The sequence below is a fragment of the Dendrobates tinctorius genome, unplaced genomic scaffold (genome assembly GCF_039654945.1).
Source record: "Dendrobates tinctorius isolate UK_male_01 unplaced genomic scaffold, ASM3965494v1 ptg000032l, whole genome shotgun sequence".
Taxonomy (NCBI): Eukaryota; Metazoa; Chordata; class Amphibia; order Anura; family Dendrobatidae; genus Dendrobates; species Dendrobates tinctorius.
This window is the reverse complement of record NW_027361700.1, coordinates 35,698,809-35,714,623: the sequence shown is the minus strand read 5'-3', so window position 1 is coordinate 35,714,623 and position 15,815 is coordinate 35,698,809.

Sequence of the window (15,815 nt, the reverse complement as noted above, 5' to 3'; positions counted from 1 at the left end):
TTTTTTGAACATTGTTTGTAGCTGTGATCTTCATCTTCTTGGTGGGGTTGTGTTAAAGTTCCAAGTCATCATCAATACCATAATAGTCCATATCTCTAATAGAGGAAATCACTTGTTTCCCATGTTCGTGGTTAACTACGTTTATTGGCATTCCTTTAACAGTATTCATTTCACTGTAGCAAATATTTTTCGGCTGTGACATTTGGATATTCTTTGTAATATGTATGGGTGAATATGAGGAACCTTGTGTTGATAGTTATGGCCAGTGCACTCCTCTTAAATCTTAGTTTTTCATGAGCATCCATCAGTTTGTTTGGTTTTCCTCCAACACTGTTCTGCTTTGTATAATTCAGCAACTCACAAGCATGTTGCACTTTGCCCTTTAGACGGACACGTGCGTGTTTGGCAACAGATTTCTTATGGGCATCTTTTATGCAGAGCTTCAGACGCGCATCTGTTACACATTTGCTGAGAATATCCATAATATTCAATTTCAGCCATAGATTTAATGTTTTCATTGTTTTTGGCTCCATCTAGTGACGAGAGTCATAACTGCAGTGCTATTGTGTGTGTTAGTTTCATTTTCTATTTCCCTCCCTTCACAATGCATTTTGGGAAAGCTTGCAACGCACCCTGGTAAGTTTGCAAAGGATTATGGTTTAGTCCAGCCCCCATTTTTCCCTCCAGTTCTCCATTTTCTCTCAAGCCTGCTTCCTAGGAACATCTCATTTCTCTACTCCCCTTGTGTCAGCATCGTATGTCTCAGATCAGCCTGCTTGGGTAGCTCTCCCTTGCTCAGCTAGAAGTGCAGATAATGTATGGTATGTATATTATGTATTCCTATGAACCCAGTACTGATTGTATTTATATATTTTACTTGTAGCTTCACCACATCAATATACCATCACGTTCAATAAGTTCATTTAGTGAGGACAGAACAGTGAAACAGCAGCTCTCCAGCTAGTGGGAACACAGAGAGAAGAGCCTTCCATCTTGCAGGACTTCAGTGAAACAGTGGCTCTCCAGCTAGGGGGAATACAGAGAGAAGAGCTTTCCATCTTAAAGGACTGCAGTGAACAACGGCTATCCAGCTAGTGAAAACGCAGAGATAGAAGAGTCTTCCATCCTGAAGAGGCCAGTTACACAGCGCCATCCAGCTACTGCAATTCAGGGAAAAGACAGGCCTTTATCCAGCTTGCAGGAACTAGTAAACTACAGAAATCCATCTAGAGAGATTCAAGTCACCGGCTAAACAGAGACTAATACAGCTGCAGCAATCTCTGCCCAGCCAAGCATCCCTCCAAGACACCATGTCCCACAAATCACACAGGACAAAATCTGCTACATCTGTATTCTCAAAGACTGTATCAATCAGCAGCATGGTCGCCATTGCCCGTGCAAATGCTGAAGCCGCCAATATGCGAGCAAAGTATGCTGAAGAAGAGATGTAACTTAAGATAGAGAAAGCACGCATAGATAATGAGAGAGCCGATTTAGAGAGAAAGGCGCGGTTAGAGTAGGCACGCATAGATGAAGAAATAGCCGATCAAAAGAGAAGGTCACAGATAGAAAAGGCATGAGTGGATGCCGCCTTAGAGAGCCTAGCAGTAAAAAGAGGGGCTGCTGCAGCACTAGCCGAGGCAGAATCACTAGAAGCAGTGCACAACCCTGAGCTGCATAGCCGTAGCAGTGCGTCAAGTCTGAAGTTGCTACTGCAAGATTCACCACAACGCACATCTCAGTATGTAAATGAACTCCCTGATCCAAACTATAACCAAGAACACGGAACATCCAATGAAGCGAATCATCATAAGGCTCAGCTCCAGGAAAACGTGGAGCAAAACAACTCTGCTAATGTCTACCTTGCCCCTCACCAGGTAACCAACGTGAATCCCCTTGCTGACACACCGCATATCAGACTGAAACAATATGACACCGGCTGGCACCACCCTGAGGATACTAACAGGTATGAACGCACCTCACATCACTATCAAGGTGACCCATCATCAGTATACTCTGCTGACAACCGGTTCACATCAGAATTTGCTTAGCTCATCACATGACGTGATCTGGTTGCCAAGGGACTCATGAAATTCACTGGCCATGCAGAAGGTTACAGAGCTTGGAAAGCTTCCTTCCAAAATGTCACCAGAGACTTGAGGCTACAACACAGGGAAGAGATAGACCTCTTAGTCAAATACCTAGGAGAAGAGTCAGTCAAACACGCAGTAAGGATCAGAGACATTAACATAAACCACCCTCAAATCGGCCTCAAAGAGATCTGGAAGAGGCTGGATGAGTGTTACAGCTCAGCCGAGGTCATAGAGAGAGCCTTGTTCAAAAGAATCGATGACTTTCCTAAAATATCTAACAACAGTCTCCCAAAACTTCGGGAACTAGGTGACCTGCTACAAGAGGTCCTAGTTGCCAAATGTGAAGGTGACCTACAAGGACTTGCATACCTTGACACAGCCAATTGTGTTAACCCTATAGTCCAAAAGTTGCCCTACAATCTACAGGAGAGGTGGCTCACATGTGGTTCCACGTACAAATACAAACACAGTGTTTCATTCCCTCCCTTCTCCGTTTTTGTAGACTTTATACATGAACAAGCGACAATCAGAAATGATCCCAGCTTTGACTTTGCAATGTCATATGCCGCACCACCACCAGTTGAAAACCCACGCAGAACATCTGTGGCAGTGCACAAGACTTATGTTTCTTCTCCACGTTCCAATTACAGGTCTGCTGGCCGCTCTCAAACAGAGACAAAGGTGCAGGACCCTGACAAGCAGTGCCATCTTCATCAGAAGCCTCATCCTCTCCTGAAATTCAGAGCCTTCAGAGGAAAATCTATGCCAGATCGCAGAAGCTTCCTGAAAGAGAACGGTATCTGCTACAAGTGCTGCTTATCCACCACTCATCTCGCCAAGCATTGTAAGGTTAGTGTAAAATGCACAGAATGTGGCACCACAGATCATAACACTGCCCTACACCATGGCCCAGCTCCATGGAGTGCACAAAACACGCCAGCTGACAGTGAGCATGGCGGGGAGGAAAGGAGCACTGATGCAGCTACGCCAGAGATCACAATGTACTGAAGTCTGTAAAGGGACAATAGATACTAAGTCCTGTTCTACAATATGCCTCGTCAGAGTGTACCCAAAGGGCCATAGAGACAAAGCTGTAAGACTGTATGCTATCTTGGATGATCAAAGTAATCGATCCCTGGCTAGATCAAAATTCTTTGACCTATTCAACATCAAAGGACCAAGCACTCCTTACTCATTAAACACATGTGCAGGTACTGTGACAACAGCAAGTAGGAAAGCTACTGACTACCAAATTGATTCCTTAGGTGGACAATTCTGCCTACCACTACCTACAATCATCGAGTGTAATCAGATCCCAGACAACAGATCTGAAATCCCTACACCAGATGTGGCAATCCATCATGCTCACTTAAAACGCATAGCACACCTTATACCGGAACTCGACCATCAGGCACAGATAATACTGCTGTGGGGAAGAGATATCCTACAGGTTCATAAAGTGAGAAGTCACATCAATACACTCCACAATGCTCCCTATGCCCAAAGGCTAGACCTAGGATGGGTCATAATAAGAAACGTATGCTTGGGAAAGGATGCCCATCTCTGTTTCAACCTTGAAACAACGAGTTCCAAGTCAAGGAACTACCAAACAGCATCCAATTGTCCAATCATCTAATAGACTTTACTCATGACAGCAGTATGGTGTCAGGAAGGTATGAGGATCAGTTTGGGTGCACAATCTTCCAGAGAACTAAGCAAGACAACCAAGTAGCAATGTCGGTAGAGGACAAGTTGTTCTTAGAGGTAATGGACAAGGGACTCGTAAAAGATGAGACCAACAGCTGGGTCGCACCTCTTCCCTTCAGAACCCACAGACCACGTCTACCGAACAACAGAAACCAAGCATTAAAACGTTTCTCCTCCCTTAAACATAAACTGCAAAAGAAACCAGAGATGAAAGATCACTTTTTCTCCTTCATGTCAAAGACATTTGAGAACTGCCATGCAGAACTAGCTGTCTCTCTCAAAGACTCTTAAGAATGCTGGCTCCTACCCATGTTTGAAGTATACCACCCTAAAAAGCCAGGCCAGATTAGAATGGTGTTTGACTCCAGTGCTAAGTTTGATGATGTCTCCCTGAATGATGTTCTACTGACAGGGCCAGACCTAAATAACAAACTGCTGGGAGTACTTTTGCGCTTCTGTAAGGATTCCAATGCCTTTATCGCTGACATCCAGCAAATGTTCCATTGTTTCCTTGTGAGAGAGAGAGACAGGAACTTCCTAAGATTCTTCTGGTACAGAGACAATGATCCTACTAAAGAGGTCACAGAGTACCGCATGAGAGTGCACATCTTTGGCAATAGTCCTTCTCCTGCAGTCGCCATCTATGGATTTTTGAATCAGCTCTAGAAGGAGAAACAGAATACGGATCAGATGTCACACAATTCATAGAAAAAGACTTTTAAGTTGATGACTGTCTAAAAGCCATGCCTTCAAACGAGACTGCCATCAGTCTTCTCAGGAGAGCCCAAGAGATGCTTGCTTGCTTTAACCTCAGGCTTTACAAAATAGCCTCAAACAGCCAAGAACTCATGAAAGCATTCCCTTCACAAGACTTGTGTAACTGTCTCAGAGACCTGGACCTGGGGTCAGACCCCACACCAATGCAACGCAGCCTCGGGCTTCTCTGGAATCTACAGTCAGACACCTTTACCTTTCAGGTCAGCCAGGAAGAAAAGCCTTTCACACGCAGAGGTGTCCTGTCTACCATCAACAGCCTGTATGATCCCTTGGGTTTTGCAGCTCCTGTTACTATACAAGGCAAAGCCATACTAACAAACTTAACTAAGGAGACATCTGACTGGGATGCACCTCTGCCACCTGATAAGAGAATCCAGTGGGAAGTGTGGAAGAACTCCTTAGCAGCCCTCTCCAACCTGAATGTGCCAAGACCATACACCCCCATGCCGCCTACAGAAATGCAAAGCCAAAGACTGTATGTATTTGCAGATGCTTATGTCAAAGCAATTGCTGCTGTTGCCGATCTCAAAACTGTAGACTCCAAATGTCACATTGGATTCATTATGGGGAAGGCCAAACTTGCTCCACAACCAGAGCACACTATACCAAGGTAAGAACTTTGTGCTGCAGTCTTAGCCATTGAGTTAGCAGAGTTCATCACATCTGAGATGGACATCGACCTGACACAGGCCAAGCATTCTACTCAGACAGCAAAGTAGTCCTGGGATACATTCACAACGAAGCCAGGCGATTCTATGTTTATTAACAGAGTGCTACGAAGTAGGAGATCAGTTCATCCAAAACAGTGGCATTACATTCCCACGGAACAAAATCCTGCAGATCACGCAACTAGAGCAGTTGACGCAAGTCGACTACGAAGCACAACCTGGACCAGAGACATAACTGCAGTGTTATTGTGCGTGTTAGTTTCATTTTCTATTTCCATTCCTTCACACTGCATTTTGGGAAAGCTTGCAAAGCACCCTGGTAAGTTTGCAAAGGATTATGGTTTAGTCCAGCCCCCATTTTTCCCTTCAGTCCTCGATTTTCTCTCAAGCCTGCTTCTTGGGAACATCTCATTTCTCTACTCCCCTTGTGTCAGCATAGCTGGTAGGTAATCATGCTTTCTATATATAATTCCTGTCTCAGATCAGCCTGCTTAGTAATCTCTCCCTTGCTCAACTAGTAGTGCAGATAATGTATTGTAGGGATTTGCTCTGGTAGGTAATGGCAGGGCTGCAGTAACGAGGCAACACACAGGCTTAAATTCCAATTTCAGTGGTTTAATGTCACATTGCAAACAGCAGATTAACAGAAAGTAAGGAAAAACATAAATATACTCCAGCTTGGAGAACCACTGGTCCCAGACTCACCCCTAGCAAGGAACGGGCTTAACGAAGTGGCTGCCAGGTCTGCGGTATCCGCCAGGTGCCATTCCCAGGGTTGTTGAGAGTCTTGCTGCTCTAGTCCTGCAGCACGGGGATCCTGTATACAAGTTAAGGCTAAGTCCAGCCAAGTTCCTGTAACTTCCAGACACACACTCACCACGTGCCAGACGCCAATCTCCATTACATAGCCCATAACCCCTCCCACAAATGAGTTAGACATCATATGGGCTGATCACGTGACCATGACATCATCGCAGGTCCTGTCTTTAGGGAAAAACCCGGCCAAACATTAATCTACTGGGAGAAATGTATCTCTCGTCCAGTAAATCACCCTTTACCCTACCACATACTTCCCTCCTATGTTCAACCCTAAGGGGGTGGACACATGACATACAGGGAACTCTGGACAGGGCATCTGCATTTCCCTGTAGTCTGCCTGCCTGATGTTCTACTGAAAATTTAAAATTTTGCAGGGACAGGAACCACCTGGTGACTTGGGCATTCCTCTCCTTAGCTTGACTCATCCACGTAAGAGGGGAATGATCTGCCACCAACCGAAATGTTCTCCCCAGCAAATAGTAGCGCAATGACTCCAGTGCCCACTTGATGGCCAGGCACTCTCTCTCCACAATACTTTATGTGGTTTCAGCTGCGGTAAGTTTCCAGCTTAGGAAAGTAATGGGATGCTCTTCCCCGTTAACCTCCTGAGACAGCATGGCCCTGAGCCCTATCTCAGAGGCATCCGTCTGCTCAACGAACTCATTTTTTAAATTTGGAGTGATCAGGATTGGTGTACCACACAGTACCTCTTTTAACTTTGTAAAGGTCTCCTCTAACAGATCATTCCAGTGGACCATCACAGATTTCATCCCTTTTAAGCAGTCTGTTAAAGGCGCAGACAGGGTTGTAAAGTTGGGAATGAGCCGCCTGTAATATCCCACCAAACCTAAAAAGGCTTTTACCTGTTTGGTCGGGAGGGGATGGGGCCAGTTCTGAATTGCCTTCACTTTGTTTACTTTAGGCTTCAGAACTCCTCTCCCAATGACGTAACCCAAGTACCAAGCTTCCTCCAACCCTACGGAACACTTCTTTGGGTTGGCAGTTAGCCCTGCTTGTCGCAGAGAGTCTATCACTGCCTGTACTTTTGCTAAGTGACTTTCCCAGTCGGTGCTGTACACAATAATATCGTCTAGATAGGCTGAGGCATAGCGGCAATGGGGACGGAGAACAATAGCCATTAATCACTGGAACGTTGCTGGTGCACCATGCACTGCCTTCCCGCTGGCGTGTTTATCACCACAAGTGCGGTGGGATGGTCTTTTAAGTCCCCATGTATACACAATACCCCTATTTTCCGATGCGTATACTCGCTGGTTTGTATCAAACTGGCTCGTACCAGGGTTACAAGACTCCCTGAGTGAAATAGGGCCACAGCCGGGGTGCCTTCCACTTCAACCTGACACAAATGTTCCATATTGGGACTTTTCGTGGTGCCCATTGCACACATCGGTTTGGCATAGTGAGACTGGCGGTAACCAAAGTTTGTGTCCATGGGCTCAGCCAGGTGGGGGCAATCAGCTCTCATATGACCTGGTTCCTGGCACTGCCAGCAGATTATGGGGCTCCTTACTTCCCCAGATAAGTCCTGAGCGGCCTTCCTGGGGTGGAGACTTAGGGAACCTTCCTGTTACCATCTGGGGAGTCCCTCCCTGTAGCTCTTTGGTAGCCCCATACCTTTCTATGAGGTCTATCATCTGCATGACATTAGTAGGGGATGCCTATCTGCCCCATGTCTGGAGGGAGGGAGGCAAAGCCCTCCAAAACTTATCAGTCACTATGCGGTCCAGCATGGCTGTGGGGGACAACACCTCAGGCTGCAACCACTTTCGAAACAGGTGCATCAGGTCATAATACTGGAACCGAGCCGGCTTGGAGGGGGTAAACTCCCACTGGTGTACCCGCTGGGCCCGAACTAACACATTTACCCCAAGATGTGCCAGTATCTCACCCTTGACGACCGTGTAGTCCACCCTTTTCTCCATGGGTAGGTCCTGATACGCTTTCAAAGGTCCTGGGGCCAGAAACGGAGTAATGATTTCTGCCCACTGGTCCCGGGGTAGCTTCTCTCTCTCAGTGACTCCTTTGAACATCTCCAGGTACACCTCCACATCGCCCGACTTCTCCATTTTGTGAACCGCTGTACAAACCGCTTTCCGGACATCATGGATTCCACGGTTAGTTCCTTCTGTCTGCTTCTGCACAGCCTGCTGGTGCATAGCCTGCTGTCGCATGGCCTCCAGTTGCTGCTGCCGCATGACTTCCTGCTGCTGCTGCATAGCCTGCTGCTGCTGCATAGCCTGCTGCTGCTGTCGCATGGCCTGTATGAGTGTTTTTACCATCGCCTCCATTTCTGGAAAGTTCCTTGCCTGGGTCTGTGCCACTTGTTTCACCCAGGACATAGGCTGGGGTACAAATCAAAAATAAGAAAAGCAGCCTGGCCTCACTGCGTTGGCCCGCATTCTCCACCAATTGTAGGCATTCGCTCTGGTAGGTAATGGCAGGGCTGCAGTAACGAGGCAACACACAGGTTTAAAGTCTAATTTCAGTGGTTTAATGTCACTTTGCAAACAGCAGGTTAACATCAAATCAGGAAAAACATAAATGTACTCCAGCTTGGAGAACCACTGGTTCCAGACTCATGGGCTTAACTAAGTGACTGCCAGGTCCGCGGCATCCGCCAGGTGCCATTCCCAGGGTTGTTGAGAGCCTTGCTGTTCTAGTCCTGCAGCATGGGGAACCTGTATACAAGTTTAAGCTAAGTCCAGCCAAGTTCCTGTAACTTCCAGACACACAGTCACCACGTGGCGGACACCAATCTCCATTACATAGCCCATAACCCCTCCCACATGGGCTGATCACGTGACTATGACATCATCGCAGGTCCTGTCTTTAGGGAAAAACCTGGCCAAACATTAATCTGCTGGGAGAAATGTATCTCCCATCCAGTAAAACATCCTTTACTGTACCACAGTATGTTATGTATATTATGTATTCCTATGAACCCAGTACTGATTGTACAGTATTTATATGTTTTACTTGTAGTTTCACCACATCAATATACCATCACATTCAATAAAGCACAGATTCAACCTACAGTCTCCTTATTGGACCCCCGGTATAGCAGTTTAGCTGCCTGTATAAGCTGCATGAATTCCGGTTCATTTAGTGAGGACAGAACACACACTATGTTGATGTGTACCCACCAGGAGTAAATGTTTATCAGCCCATACACTTAGTGTTTGGACATTCCAAGAATAGGAGACCCGCTCCTTTGTAATGGGAAAACTTTTTAATGAAGCCCTCCTACACGTAAATTCCAAGGGGGATTGGGGTGCGTGCAAATGTGGTCCAAGCCTTGCATGCACTTCATAGTCAAACTTTATGATATTAAAAAAAAAGGATTAATAATGGGAACTTTTGTTTCATGTGGACATCCAGTACATCATTTCAAAGGCTTTTTGGGGTGCGTGTAACTTTGGGTCAGGCCAGACCTCACATTCAATGCTTATGCAAACACTATGGGAGTATAAAATGAACAATGTAAACTTGGTTTACCTGTGGCCATCCAGTACCTGGGTTCAAAGGCTTTTTGTGGTGCATGTAATTTTGGTGCAGGGCAGACCTTGCATTTAATGCATAGGCTAACAATATGGCAGTACCAAAAGAATAATGTGAACTTGGTTTTCCTGTGGCCATCCAGTACCTTGGTTCAAAGGCTTATTGGGGTGCATGTGACTGTGGCAGGGCAGGCCTTGCATTCAATGTATAGGCAAACACTATGGGTGACCCAATTTCTTCTAATGGTAACATTTGTGTCAGGAGGCCCGCAAGTAAGCCTGCTGAAAGGCTTATTAGGGTGTGTGTGAATTTGGTGCAGGGCAGGCCTTGCTTTCAATGCATAAGCAAACACTATGGTAGTACAAAATGAATAATGTGAACTTGGTTTTCCTGTGGCCATCCAGTACGTGGTTTCAAAGGATATTTTTGGGTGCATGTGACTTTGGCAGGGTTGGCTCCAGGTTTTTGAGGGCCCCGGGCGAAAGAGTCTCAGTGGGCCCCCTTTAACACATGCCACGATCCGTGGTGCCGGCCAAAAACGAACTTGTCTCCGTGTGGATCACATGGACACACACTCTATGGCAAAACACATTCATGTGAAGAAGGCTATTGATTAGCAGTATATGTATGAAAGAAAGATGAGAAAGAAAGAACAGAGAGAGAAAGAAAGAAAGAACACAGAGAGAGAACAGAAAGAGAGAAAGAAAGAACAGAGAAAGAAAGAGGGGAAGAAAGAACAGAAAGAACAGAGAGAACGAAAGGAAGAACAGAGAGAGAAAGAAAGAACAGAGATAGAAAGAAAAAAGAATAGAGAGAGAAAGAGGGGAAAGAAAGAGAGAAAGAAAGAAGCAAACAAACAAACAAACAAAGAATGAACAGAGCAAAAGAAGGAACAGAGAAACAGAAATAAAGAGGGAAAAGAATGAAAGAACAGAGAGAGAGAAAGAAAAAAGGGGAAAGAAAGAAAAAAGAGAGAAGGCAAAAGAAAGAACAGAGAGAAAGAGTGGACAGTAAGAATAACAGAGAGAAAGAGAGGGAAAAAAGAACAGAGATGGAGAGAGAAATAAAGAGGGGGAAAGAAATAAAGAAAGAACAGAGAGAGAAAGAAAGAGTGCACAGAAAAAAAGAACAGAGAGAGAGAAAAAAGAAAGAGGGGAAGAAAGAAAGAAAGAAAGAAAGAAAGAAGAGGTAGAAAGAAAGAGGGGAAAGAACAGAGGGAAAGAAAGAAAGATAGAGGGGAAAGAAAGAAAGATAGAGGGGAAAGAAAGAAAGAAAGAAAGAAAGAAAGAAAGAACAGAGGGGAAAGAAAGAACAGAGAAATAAAGAGTGGAAAGAAAGAACAGAGAGAGAAAGAAAGAAAGAACAGAGAGAGAAAGAGAGGAAAGAAAGAACAGAGAGAAAGAAAGAAAGAAAGATAGAGAAGAAATAAAGAACAGAGAGAGAAAGAACAGAGAGAAATAAAGAAAGAGGAGAAAGAATGAACAGAGCAAAAGAAAGAACAGAGAAAAAGAGAAAGAGGGGAAAGAAAGAACAGAGAGAGAAAGAAAGAAAGAGGGGAAAGAAAGAACAGAGAGAAAGAAAGATAACGAAAGAACAGAGAGAGAGAGAAAAAGATGAAAGAAAGAACAGAGAGAAAGAAAGAAAGGGGAAAGAATGAGAAAAGAGAGAAAGAAAGAACAGAGAGAGAGAAAGAAACAGAGAGAGAGAACGAAATATTCTATAGAGATACAATAGCAGCCCGGCTCCCATTGCAGTGTTCACCTGAGTCTCCCGATGCAGGACATATCATGATCTGCTCACATGGCCGGCATCCCAGATTTCAAGGTGATCCCGCTGTTTGCGCTGTCGGAGGAGGACGCAGTGATGGATCTGAAGCATTCCCTAAAGTGCCTCCATGGTTCCATCAAAATCTCCTCCCGAAATTACCTCATTTCCGGTCAGCTTCCAGCACGTCACTTCCGGTAGAACGTCATGTGTGAATTTTAAATTGCTCCTTGGGGCTCCGCCATGCACTCCTGTGTCCGCAGGAAAAGTAAGCTCCCGGCTGGGGCAGTCTCTCTCTCAACATTGTGACTGTCCCGCTGGATCCAGGACGGTTGGGAGGTATGAATGCTCCCCACCATACACCTCATACACGCATGGCTCTGAACACCTCACACACACATGTTTCCAGTTTGTATGCCTCACACACACAGCTCTGCTCCATACACACGCGGGTTCACTCCGTGCACACCCGGCTCTGCTCCGCTCCGTAAACACACGGCTCAGCTCCATACACTTTGTACACACAGCTCCATTTCATACACCTTATACACACACAGCTCCGCTACATACACCTCATACACACACGGCTCCGCTCCATACACCTCGTACACACAAGGCTCCGCTCCGTACACCTCAGACACACACGGCTCCGCTCCTCACACCACGTACACATCCAGCTCAGCTCCATACACCTCGTACACATCCGTCTCTGCTCCGTACACCTTGTACACATCCATCTCCACTCCGTACACCTCATACACATCAGTCACCACTCCGTACATATCCGTCTCTGCTCCGTACACCTCATACAAACGTGGCTCCGCTCCTGCTCCGTACACCTCACACACACATGGCTCCGCTCTGTACACCTCTTACACACACAGCTCCACTACGCAAACCTCATACATACAGCTACGCTCCGGTACACCTCGTACACCCATGGCTCTGCTCCGTACACCTCGTACACATGTGGCTCCGCGCCGTACACCTCGTACACATGTGGTTCTGCTCCGTACTCCTCATACACATCAGTCACCGCTCCCTACATATCCATCTCTGCTCTGTACACCTCGTACACACACAGCTCCGCTACACAAACCTCGCACACACATGGCTACGCTCCGGTACACCTCGTACACACACGGCTCTGCTCTGTACACCTCGTACATATGTGGCTCCGCGTCGTACACCTTGTACACAAGTGGTTCCGCTCCATAACCTCATACACACACGGCTCCGCTCCATTCACCTCGTACACACACAGCTCTGCTCTGTACACACACAGCTCTGCTCCGTACACACAACTCTGCTCCATCACCCCTGTTAACCCCTCCTGACCCCACACATAAACTTCCCTCATCCAGCACCATGATGACGACCACCAGCACAGCAGAGTCCTGAAGACACAGAGGCTTCTGATCATGTGACCCCTGACTCCTACCCTCCTGTGACCTCATCACAGATCCTGTGCCAGAAGAGAACACAGCCTAGCGATGACTTATTGCTGGCTGCGGTGGAAGGGCAAGAATGAGGTCGGTGCATGGGGGCGTGGCGGCGGTATCCCAGACAGCGTGAGTGGGCCCCCCCTTCTCGCCAGGGCCCCGGCACTTGCCCGTGTGCGCCGGGTGCTGACGCCGGCCCTGGACTTTGGGGCAGACCAGATCTTGCATTCAATGCATAAGCAAACACTTTAGTAGTAAAAAATGAATACTGTGAACGTATTTTTCCTATGGACATCCAATACGTGGTTTAAAGGCTTTTTGGCCCTCCTGTACGTCTCGTGAAAGGGGTATTGGGGTGCGTCTTAATTTTTGTCAGCCCAGCCACTAATGCATAGGCAATAACAGTATAGAAGGCCCACTTTTAATAATGGCCCTGTAAGAATAGTAATGTGGACTGATGCCCCTATAAAAATAGGCTTTGTGACTTTAAGAGTCACTCCTTCATAAAGGAAGCAAGATGTGTCTGATGATGTGTCACACACCACATGGCCAGCTAAGGTTGTTAAATGCTACAAGGACATTTCCCAGTAAATGCATTGGTATTGGTTGAAAGCAGTGGTAACGTTGAAAAATGCATCAAAAAAGCTACATGTGAACATAGCCAAAATGGTGGAGGAGCATTTTTTGGGGGATATTTCTTTTGCTTTACATACAAATTATTACCCTGGAAAGGATGTCCCTTAACATATTTCCCTGTAAAATCCATTTTTGTTTTCTTTTTGTATATTATAGTGTGTTCATGTCACACTCTGACAACATTAGTCACAGCGGTGACCTAGGAGTCAGAAATGCTTCTATGGGCGGTCTCCATGATGTTCCCATGTTGTTTGTGCACTGTCTCCATACATTTCAAATGTTTTGATACTCTAGAAACACCTCCGGGGAGGTGTCGTGGCAAAAAAGCTCAATTTTCCCATAGGCTAACATAGGGCTCATTGCTCAGGTCGAGTACCCGACAATTACAGTTTGCTCAACCTGAACAATGAGCACCCGAGCATGTGTCTCTTGGGACACATGGAGATAAAGCCTTTGACAGTGTGGATTGGCTGTACATGAGGGAGGCACTGGCAGCGTTTAATATTCCTAGTGGGTTAATAACTTAATAGCACAGCCTTCTCCATGTACAGTGATCCAACTGTTGGTGTCCTAGTGAATAACTTCTTATCTCCCTACTTTGGCATTACCAATAGTACCAGCCAGGGGTGCCCCCTCTCGCCTCTCCTATTTGTCATAACAATAGAAACCCTACTAGAGAAACTCAGACTGGATGAGAGGATAAAGGGTATAAAATGTGGATGGAGAGAACATAAAGTTGCCATGCATGCAGACGACTTGCTAGTAGAGATGAGCGAATATTTCAATGTTCGTTTCAGATAATAAACGCCAAATTTGCATTATTCGCCGATTTATTCGTCAAATATTCGCCAAATATAGCCAAATGCCATTCAAGTCAATGGGAGGCAAAAATAAACGCATACACAACACCTTCAAACATCCCCAAAAGCTGCCAAACCACATGAAATACTGGGGAGACACAAGGAAAGTGGCCTCAATTCACCCACAGTACAAATTGTATCATGGCACAGTAATAATCAGACATGCATGAGGTATCGGGGTCTGGGCCAGCAATTACTGCTTTCAATTGAACATCAAAGTAAGAAAAGGGGGGTGACCCGGGTGAGGTATTGATGTAGACCAGCTATGCTGGGAGCCCTGATACCACATGCAACAGCTCAACCTGCTTTAATGCTCAGCCACACTCAGGTGGCAAAAATATCTGTTTTGTAGACTTATATTGTCAGAAAATTATAAGGATATTAACACGGGTAGTTGACTCCAAAGAATTGGAGGCCTGACGGTCGGTTTCAGTCAGGAGGGAAGACATCAGTTGTTAGTGACAGGTTGTAGAGGAAGGTTAGGCTTGGGATGAAGACTGTGGTAAGGTTTGGAATGAGGTTGGACTTTATTGTGTCAAGTTCACAGGTGGTGAGGCAAAGTCTTCAGCTTAGATGAGAGGAGAAGGAGGGGGAGCTGGTGGATGCAGGAGAGAATTGAAAGTACTGTTTAGGGTTGTGAGACAGGTATGATATGAGGGATGAGAAGTCGTTTTGTTTTGCTGCAGTGATCAATTATGGCACTCGCGGGCTGTACTGTGCTGTCAGGGCAGGAAGAGGAGTAGGGTGACTCTCAGGGCGAGGAGTGGGAGAACAGAGATGATGATGATGAGGTGGTAGATCACACTTGGTGTAAGCCCAGAGGCATACAGCTGAGTAGCTCAGCAGAGGAGAAGGAAGACGAGGAAGTTACGTAAACAGAGTTATGCAATCACGACAACCAATGCATCCTAAGCAGTGGACAGCAGCATTCCCGGTTCTGCAGTTGCCTAGCTTGGTTTTTTTTTCAGACCAGCAAAAATCTAAAAGATCACATTATAAGTGATGAGCGAACATGCTCGCCACTACTCAGTACTCACTCGAGTATCATTATACTCGCAGTACTTGGCGAGTACGAGCATTTCCGGGATTATTCGGCGGGCGCTCGGATCTCCGCCTTGCAAGTTTGGCACTCTTTAGAGCACCAATCAACATGCAGGTAGATTGGCTGGCCACACAGTGTCATCAGGTCTATAAGAGACCTGCCTCCGCCCTGCTCGTCACAGTCACATCCAGAATCAGACAGTGTAGAGCGAGCTGCAGCTGTGATAGGGACAGATTTGTGCTTTTATTAGTTAGTGTTGGTATACCATCGTTTAATCCACATATCCAGCTAAACCAACAGTCCTTCTAATAACTAATTATGGGGTATATATAGATTGCAGTGCTAGGTAGGCAGGGGAGTGTATGTGCGTATATACACATCAGTGCAAGACATGCAGGCTCTGTATGTTTGTATACAGATATCATTGCATGCATCAAAAGGGTCCATTACTGTCTGCTGCTGCTGATGCCTATTACATATATACTTAG